We start from the raw sequence: 8,034 nt of genomic DNA, 5'->3' as shown, positions 1-8,034 counted from the left end.
AAAAGTACATATACAATGAAGTTTAAGAGGGAAAATAGGAATAAGAAATCAAAGGCTAAAAGATTTGCCAACATGGGGTCAACTTTGGTGGAATAATGAAGGTTTCCATTAGCTCTGTTCTTTCTCTTTCTTTCTTTCTTTCTTTTTTTTTTTTTAAATCCTAGCGATTATATTGGGCTTGCTAATAGAGCTTAGGATGGGGGTTTATTTACAGAAGAGTAGATATCCCCCAAATTACGGCTGTGCTGGAAAGTCCACACTTCCCGACAGACGCACAAAATGGTGAGCAAAGTGCCTCATGGCATTCTCAGCTTATATATCCTAAGCCTCTCCCTCGCATTCAGCTAAGGTCGACTGCTTGGGTAAGAGGGGTAACTGACACCCCTGTTGACTCCTTGAGGAGCATGGGAAGGAGGTGTGACTATAGCTTGCCAGCAAAGTGGTCAGAAAACACTTCCAGTTGACATTCCACCCCTTCCTCCAGCTCTTACATTCTTTCCACCAACCTCTTCCACAAAAGTCCCTGAGCCTTAAAGGGGGTGATAGGTAGGGGGTGATCTTCCTCCCATTGTGGCAAGGCACTAAACTTTTGGGTCTCAGCATCACCTGTTTTCCATGGGCTGTTGGCCCATTTCAGTGGGATTCCATCTACTATAAGGATTTGGTGCTAGGATCCACAAATAAGGGAGAACATACATCTTTTGTTTTTCTGAGTCTGTGTTACTTCACTTAGTATAACAGTTTCTAGATCCATCCATTTACCTGAAAATTTCATTATTTCATCTTTCTTTACTGCCGAGTAGAGCTCCATTGTGTAAATGTACCACATTTTCATTAACCCCTCATCAGCTGAGGCTTGCTTCCATTTCTTAGCTATTGTGAAAAGAGCAGGAACAAACATGGTTGTACAAGTGTCTCTGCAATAGGATGAGTCCTTTGGGTATATGCCAAGGGGTGGTATAACTGGGTCAAATAGTAGGTTCATTTTTAGTTTTTTAAGAGTTCTCCACACTGTTTTCCTTAGGGGTTGCACGAATTTGCAATCCCACCAGCAGTTATTGAGTGTTTCACCTTTCTGCACATCCTCACCAGCATTTGGTATCATTTGTTCTCTTGATCTTAGTCTGACTAGGGTAAGGTGAACTCTTAATGTGGTTTTAATTTTCATTTCCCTAATTGCTAATGATGTTGAACACTTTTTGAGATGTTTCTTAGCCATCTTTGTTTCTTCCTCTGAGAACTCTCTGTTTAGATCTTTAGCCCATCTCTTAATTGTGTCATTTGTTTTCTTGGTTCTTTGATTTTTGAGTTCTGGATGTTAAACCTCTGTCAGATGTGTCACTGGTGAAGATATTTTTCCCCATTCTGTGGATTTTCTCTTCACTTTCTTGATTGTTTCTTTTGCTGTACAGAAACTTTTTAGTATATTGAAGTTTCAATTGTTGAGTCTTAATTCATGAGCAACTGGTGTCTGATTTAGAAAGTCCTTTCCTACACCTATATCTTGTAAGTTATTGCCAACGTTTTCTTCTAATAGTCTCAGACTTTTGAGTTTCATATTGAAGTCTTTGATCCATTTGGAGTTGACTCCTAGTTTCATTCTTCTACAAGTGGAGATCCAGTTTTGCCAGCACCATTTGTTGAAGATGCTGTCTTTCCTCCATTGTGTGTTCTTGGCACCTTTGTCAAATATCAGGTGGCTGAAATTGTGCGTACTCAGGTTTGGGTCTTCAGTGATGTTCCATTGATCTATGTGTTTATTTTTGTGCCAGTACCATGCTGTTTTTTATGACTACAGCTCTGTCGTATACTTTGAGATCTAATATAGCAATCCTCCCAACATTGCTCTTTATGCTCAGGGTTACTAAAATTTAGCTATCTGGGGTCTTTTGTGCTTCCACACAAATTTAATGATGGCTTTTTTTCTAATTCTATGAAGTATGTCATGGGGATTTTCATTGGAACTGCACTGAATCTGTATATTGCTTTTGGTAGGATGGTGATTTTTACAATATTAATTCTTCAAATCCATGAGCATGGGAGGTCCTTCCATTTTCTGATATTCTTTAAATACCTAAAATTTTCATTGTAGAGATATTTCTGATATTCTTTAAATATCTAAAATTTTCATCATAGAGATCTTTGATGTCTTTGGTCGGGTTTATTCCAAGATTATTTATTTATTTATTTAATTTGTTTGTTTATTATTTTGTGGCTATTGTGAATGGGTTTCCCTGTATTCTTTCTCCAATAGCTTGTTGTTGGTATATAGAAAAGCTACTGAGTCTTGTAGATTAATTTTATACCTGACACTTTACTGAAAATGTTGATCAGTTCTAGTTTTCTGGTGAAAATTTTGGGAACTCTTAGGTATAGTATCCTATCGTTTGCAGAAAGGGATAATTTGACCTGTTCTTTTCTAATTAGTAGTACTTTAATTTCTTTCTCTTGTCTTATTCCTCTAGCAAGAGTTTCAAGCACTGTATTGAAAAGGAGTGGAGATAGTGGACATCCTTGGTTGGTTCCTGATTTTAATGGGAATGCTTCTAGTTTTTTTCCATTTTGAATGATGCTGGCTGTGGGTTTGTTGTATATAGCCTTAATTGTGTTGATGTATGTTCCTTTCAGTCCAATTCCCTTTAGAACTTTTATCATGAATGCATACTGAATTTTTTCAAAAGATTTGTCTGCATCTATTGAGATGACAATGGGTTTTTGTTTTTGAGTCCATTTATATGATTTCATAGAATTTCATTTTCATGATGTTTATTGCCTTGCATTTATTAAACCATCCCTGCATCTCTGAATAAAACCTACTTGATCATGGCAAATGATCTTTTTTATGTACATCTGTATGTAGTTTGCAAGTATTTTGTTGAGAATTTTTGCATCTATGTTCATTAAGGCTATGGGTCTATAGTTTTCTTTTTTGTTGTGTTTATCTGATTTTGGTGATGCTAGTTTCATAGAAGGAATTTGGGAGTTCACCCTCTGTTTCTACTTTTTTGAATAGTTTAAGTAATATTGGTTGGAGGTCTTCTTTAAATGTCTGTTAGGAATCTGATCTAAATCCATCTGGGCCTGGGATTTTTTTAGTCAGGGAAGTTTTATATTAGCGTTTCAATTTCCTTATACGTTATGGGTCTGTTTAAACTGTTGATCTCTTCTTGGTTTAACTTTGGTGGTTCCCATAATTGTGGGTGTCCATCCATTTATTTTAGTTTTTCAAATTTAATAGAGTATAGGTTTTTAAAGTATTCCCTTAAATGTTCTGATTCTTTTGGGTGTCTGTGTGGTGTTTTCCCTTTTATCTCTGATTTTGTTGATTTGGATTTGCTCTTTCTTTTGGTTAACTGGGCTAAGGGTCTTTCTATCTTGTTTAGCTTTTCAAGAACCAGCTCTTAGATTCATTGATTCGTTTTTTTTTTTTCTTTGTATTGTTTTCTTTGTTTCTGTTTCATTAATTTCTGCTATGATATTTGTTATTCCTTTTCTTTTGCTGGGTTTGGGTTTCATTTGTTCTTGTCTTTCCAGAGTCTTAGTTGCTATGTTAAGTCATTTATTTGTGCTATTTCTGATTTTTTTTAATGTAGGCACTTAGAGCTATATTTCCTCTTAGGACTGCTTTTAAAGTGTCCCAGCGGTTTTTGTTATGTTGTATTGTCCTTTTTGTTGAATTCCAGGAATACTTTTATTTCTTTCTTAATTTCTCCTTTAACCCACTCATCATTCAGGAGTGTGTTGTTTAATCTCCATGACTTTGGGCAGTGACTAGGGCTTCTTACAGTATTGATTTTTATTGCATTGTGTTCTGATAGAATGCATGGAATTATTTCAATTTGCTTTGTATTTGTTCAGGTTTGTTTTGTGCCCCAGTATGTGGTCAATTTTTGAGAAAGTTTCCTGGGGTGCTGAATAGAAAGTGTATTCTTCGGTGCTTGGGTGGAATATTTGGAAGATGTCTGTTAGGTGCATTTGCTCTATAGTAATGTTTAATTCAGATGTCTCACTGTTTATTCTTTGTCCAGTTGACCTGTCTAATGGTGACAGAGGGGTATTGAAGTCCCCTACTATTACTGAGTTGGGATATGTGTCTTAAAGTCTTGTAGTGCTGTTTTTATGAATTTAGATGCACCAGAGTTTGGTGCATATATGTTCCGGATTGTAATATCTTCTTAGTTAATTGTTCCTTTGATCAGAATGAAGTGATCCTCTTTATCTCTTCTGATTAGTTTTAGTTTGAAGCCTATTTTTTTATGCACTAAAATTGCAACCTCTGCTTTTTTCTTAGTGCCATTTGCTTGAAATATTCTTGTCTATCCTTTCACCTTAAGGTAGTGCTTGTCCTTGAAGGTGAGATGGGTTTCTTGCAGACAACAAAAAGATGGGCTTTGTTTCTTGATCCATTCACCTACCCTGTGTCTGTTGACTGGGGAGTTGAGTCCTTTGATATTTAAAGTTATGATTGGAAGATATTTCTTGGTTGCCATAATTTTGATTACTGTTTGAGTTTTTTGTTTAATTTTGTTTCTGCAATTATTCCATCATTTAGTTTCTTTCTGTTGCTCCTGGGGTATAGTTGTTCTTTTCTCCATTGTTTATATTGTTTCAAGTATTCTTTGAAGGGTGGGTGTTTTTGAACATGTATTCTTTCAGCCTATTGGTGTAGTGGAAGATTTTTCTTTCCCCTTCAACTATACTAGACATTTTTGCTGGGTAAAGTATTCTGGGTTGCATCTATGGTCATTTAGAACTGGAAATACCTTGGTCCAGGCTCTTCTGGCTTTCATAGTTTGCATTGATAAGTCAGCTGTAATTCTGATGGGCTTTCCTTTATATGTGACTTACTGTTTTTCTTTTGCTGCTTTCAGTATTTTCTCTTTGCTCTGTACATTTAGTGTTTTTACTATGATATGCTGTAGGGAGTTTCTTTTCTGGTCCTGTCTATTTGGTGTTCTATGTGCTTCTTGTATTTGTATGGGGATGTTTTTCCTTAACTTTGGGAAGTTCTCTTCCACAGTCCTGTTTAAAATATGGTCAGTACAGTTAAACTGAAATTTTTCTCCTTCCTTTATGTCTATGATATGTAGATTTGGTCTTTCCATGGTGTCCTACATCTCCTGCATATTCCATTCTTGTATTAAAATTTTTTTTTTCATAATCTTTGCTTGAGCAGTCCAATTCTTCAACTTTATCCTTCAGTGTTGATATTCTGTTTTCCATTTCATTTGTTCTAGTGGTGAAGCTTTCTCCTCTTGTTTCAAATAGCCGCTTATTGAGTTTTTCACTTTCTTCTTCATTTCAGCCTGAGTTTTCTTCAATGTTTCTATCTCTTTCGTGAATTCAGTCAGAAGTTTATCCCTTCTTTTAGTTCTTTGATTTGTTTGTGTGTTCTTTAAATTGGTTGAAGTTCTTGATCATGCTTATGATTGTTCTTTTAAATTCTGTGTCCTGGCTTATCCCTAGGGTGTTCTTCTTGTAGAACTCTTCTACAGGACTAGTGGAGTTTGGTGGGAACATGCTGTCTTGGTTTTCCCTGTTATTATATTTCCATTGTGATTTTGGCATGTGGATTTCTTTTGTTGTTTGTGATGTTGGTATGAAACTCAAGCCTTCTTTTGTTAAGCTGAAGTCTGCTTCTGTTTGTATTATTGGTGTGCCTTGATTTTTTTTTTAATTGGGTATGTAAAGCTGGTTAGTCTAGGTTGTCTCAGATTTTATTTTGGAGGGAACTTATGGCTTCAGATCAGCTACTCAGGAGCTCCCACAGAGGCCCAAGTCAGGCTCCAGTCAGGTACACTCAGGCTTCCTTCTAATGTTTGGACCCTTACTAGCAGGTACTCAGAGCACAATTTGGAAGTTCACTAAGGGGAGGCCTGATTTTGGCACTCTCGGGCAGTCTGCTGAGTTCTCATCCCTTACCCCAGGCAGAGACCAGATCAGAAACCCCCAGGCTGTCTACTAAATTCTCTACCCTACAGTAAGGAAGGTCTACCCCTGGGGCCGTGGGAGGGTCTGCACGTAATCCCACTTAGGGGCTGAGTATGGTGGGATTTGGGGAAGCTCACCACCAAGTGGGGGCTGGATCAAGGAGCTCTCAGGCAGTCTGCTGAGGTCTCAGCCCCTAGCCCAGGTAGAGGACAGATAAGGCACTGTCAGGCTGTCTGCTAAGGTCTCTGCCCTACAGTAGGGAAGATCTCTATATTGTGATACTTAAGCATGAAATTGGTGTCTCAATTATTTGAATAAATATGGTGGCTTAAGTCCAGTGGAATTATGACCAATTCATAAAATTGCAAGAAGAGATTTTTCTAGACCAGTCAGAAAATTTGCATCTTTTTATTCTTGCTTTGCATTTGTATCCCCTTTTTTTCTGGTTGAATTTTTTTTCTTAGTGTCATATCCTTTGGGCTTAAAACTTTTCTGCTTATTACCTTGTTACACTTCTCAACAACATAAATGTACACTGTTCATGTCAATGAAATTTAAGTGTGGGAAAAACCCTTTGTATTAGATATCATTACAGTTAAACAAAAATGATACAAATAATTTGACAAAACTAACATTTGGATAAAATAAACAGCAGTAAAGAATCATAACTTTGAAGATTATAAAGACTGATGCATGCTAATTTTACAAATCAATGAGTTTTACTGAGAAATGAAATCTTAATGAGTTGCCTTTGGATGCATGTTTGAGGAAATTTGAAATAGTTGTCTAATTATATCTTTGAAAAACAATTCTACTTATTATTTTTATTTTATGTATATGAATGTATTACCTGCATGTGTATAAGTGCACCTGTGTTGTGCAATACCCAAGGAGGAAAAAAGAGGGCACCTGATCCCCTGGAACTGGAATAGTACCCAGTTGTTAGTCATCATGTGGGTGCTGGGAATGGTACTAGGGTCCTCTGCAAGTGCAGCCAGTGCTCTTAACCACTGAGCTATCTCTCCAGCCCCAATTGACTCTTCATCACAACACTTTTGGTTCACATACCATGGCAAGATTCTGGATGAGTGATGAGCAGAAAAAGATGGATGGCCTTCTGCAGCAAACCAGTTCAGAAGAGTAGAGTTGAGATATGCAAGTTGGATTCCTTAGAACTATTCACAATGCAAAGCTCTTAATGGAGTCGGCATTTTGAAGGCTAGTTTCATGGTGCACAGCCTATGAAGATGTGGCTCTCCCCTGCTCAGGCTCATCCTGCCTTGGTTTAAGGCTCTGAGGTCACCATCCTCATACTGTTTGAACAGGGGGCTCTTATTTTATTATTTATGTTTTCAAGTTTTTACAGTTTATTAGTCCTCTCCTTAGCTATGCATGTGTGTCACCACAGTGTAGCAAGTCATTGCAGATTCTACTACTCTTGCTGTTGTCCACTCTCCAGCTCACTTTCTGCCAGCACCAACACTGGTCTTTGCAGTCCTCTTGACAGTCTTCATTCTGTTCTTGTGTTCCTTCTGCTGTTTCTTGAGGTCTCTTTCTTCTCTTACAGGCCATGTCTGGCAAGTCTGTTTGGGCTCATTTTTCTTTGTATAATCCAAAGAGTCATAAATCAAGCTGAAGCCAGTTGTCATGCCACCACCAAAATGAGTTCTGAATCCAAGTACAAAAATGACATCTGGTGTGGTTTTGTACATTTTAACTAGATTTTCCTGAATTTATTTCTTTGGTACTGTTTCCTTTCCATGGTGATGGACATTGATGACCATTTGCTTCCTCTGAAGTAGAGGGTTGATCATGAACTTCCTGGTCTGGATAGTCACCTTGTCATTGATGATGACGGTGATCTTCAAGCAGCCAAGGAGGACTCATATTTTACTTTAATTGAAGTCCCTCAAATTGTGTAGCTGGTATTGGTCATCAGTATTTGGTAGGGGTAAACCTTAGCAAAGGAAGTTAGAAGTAGTTAGAACCATCTGGAGCTAGATAGTCCCATCTCCTGAGAGCTGATTTATTATTTGGGAGTTTTAAGAGCCAATTAATGAACTTTGAATAGCTTGAAATCGCTACTCTAGGAATCTTTATACC

General features: G+C 37.4%; 1 pseudogene; it reads right to left on the bottom strand.

Moving 5' to 3' along the window:
• Positions 1 to 7,391: 7,391 nt before the first annotated feature.
• Positions 7,392 to 7,775, bottom strand: LOC108490331 (annotated as a pseudogene).
• Positions 7,776 to 8,034: the final 259 nt, after the last annotated feature.

The sequence above is a fragment of the Nannospalax galili genome, unplaced genomic scaffold (genome assembly GCF_000622305.1).
Source record: "Nannospalax galili isolate Female #2095 unplaced genomic scaffold, S.galili_v1.0 scaffold829, whole genome shotgun sequence".
In the NCBI taxonomy this organism is placed as follows: domain Eukaryota; kingdom Metazoa; phylum Chordata; class Mammalia; order Rodentia; family Spalacidae; genus Nannospalax; species Nannospalax galili.
The sequence above is the reverse complement of the archived record's forward strand: the minus strand, read 5'-3'. Positions and strand labels throughout refer to the sequence as shown.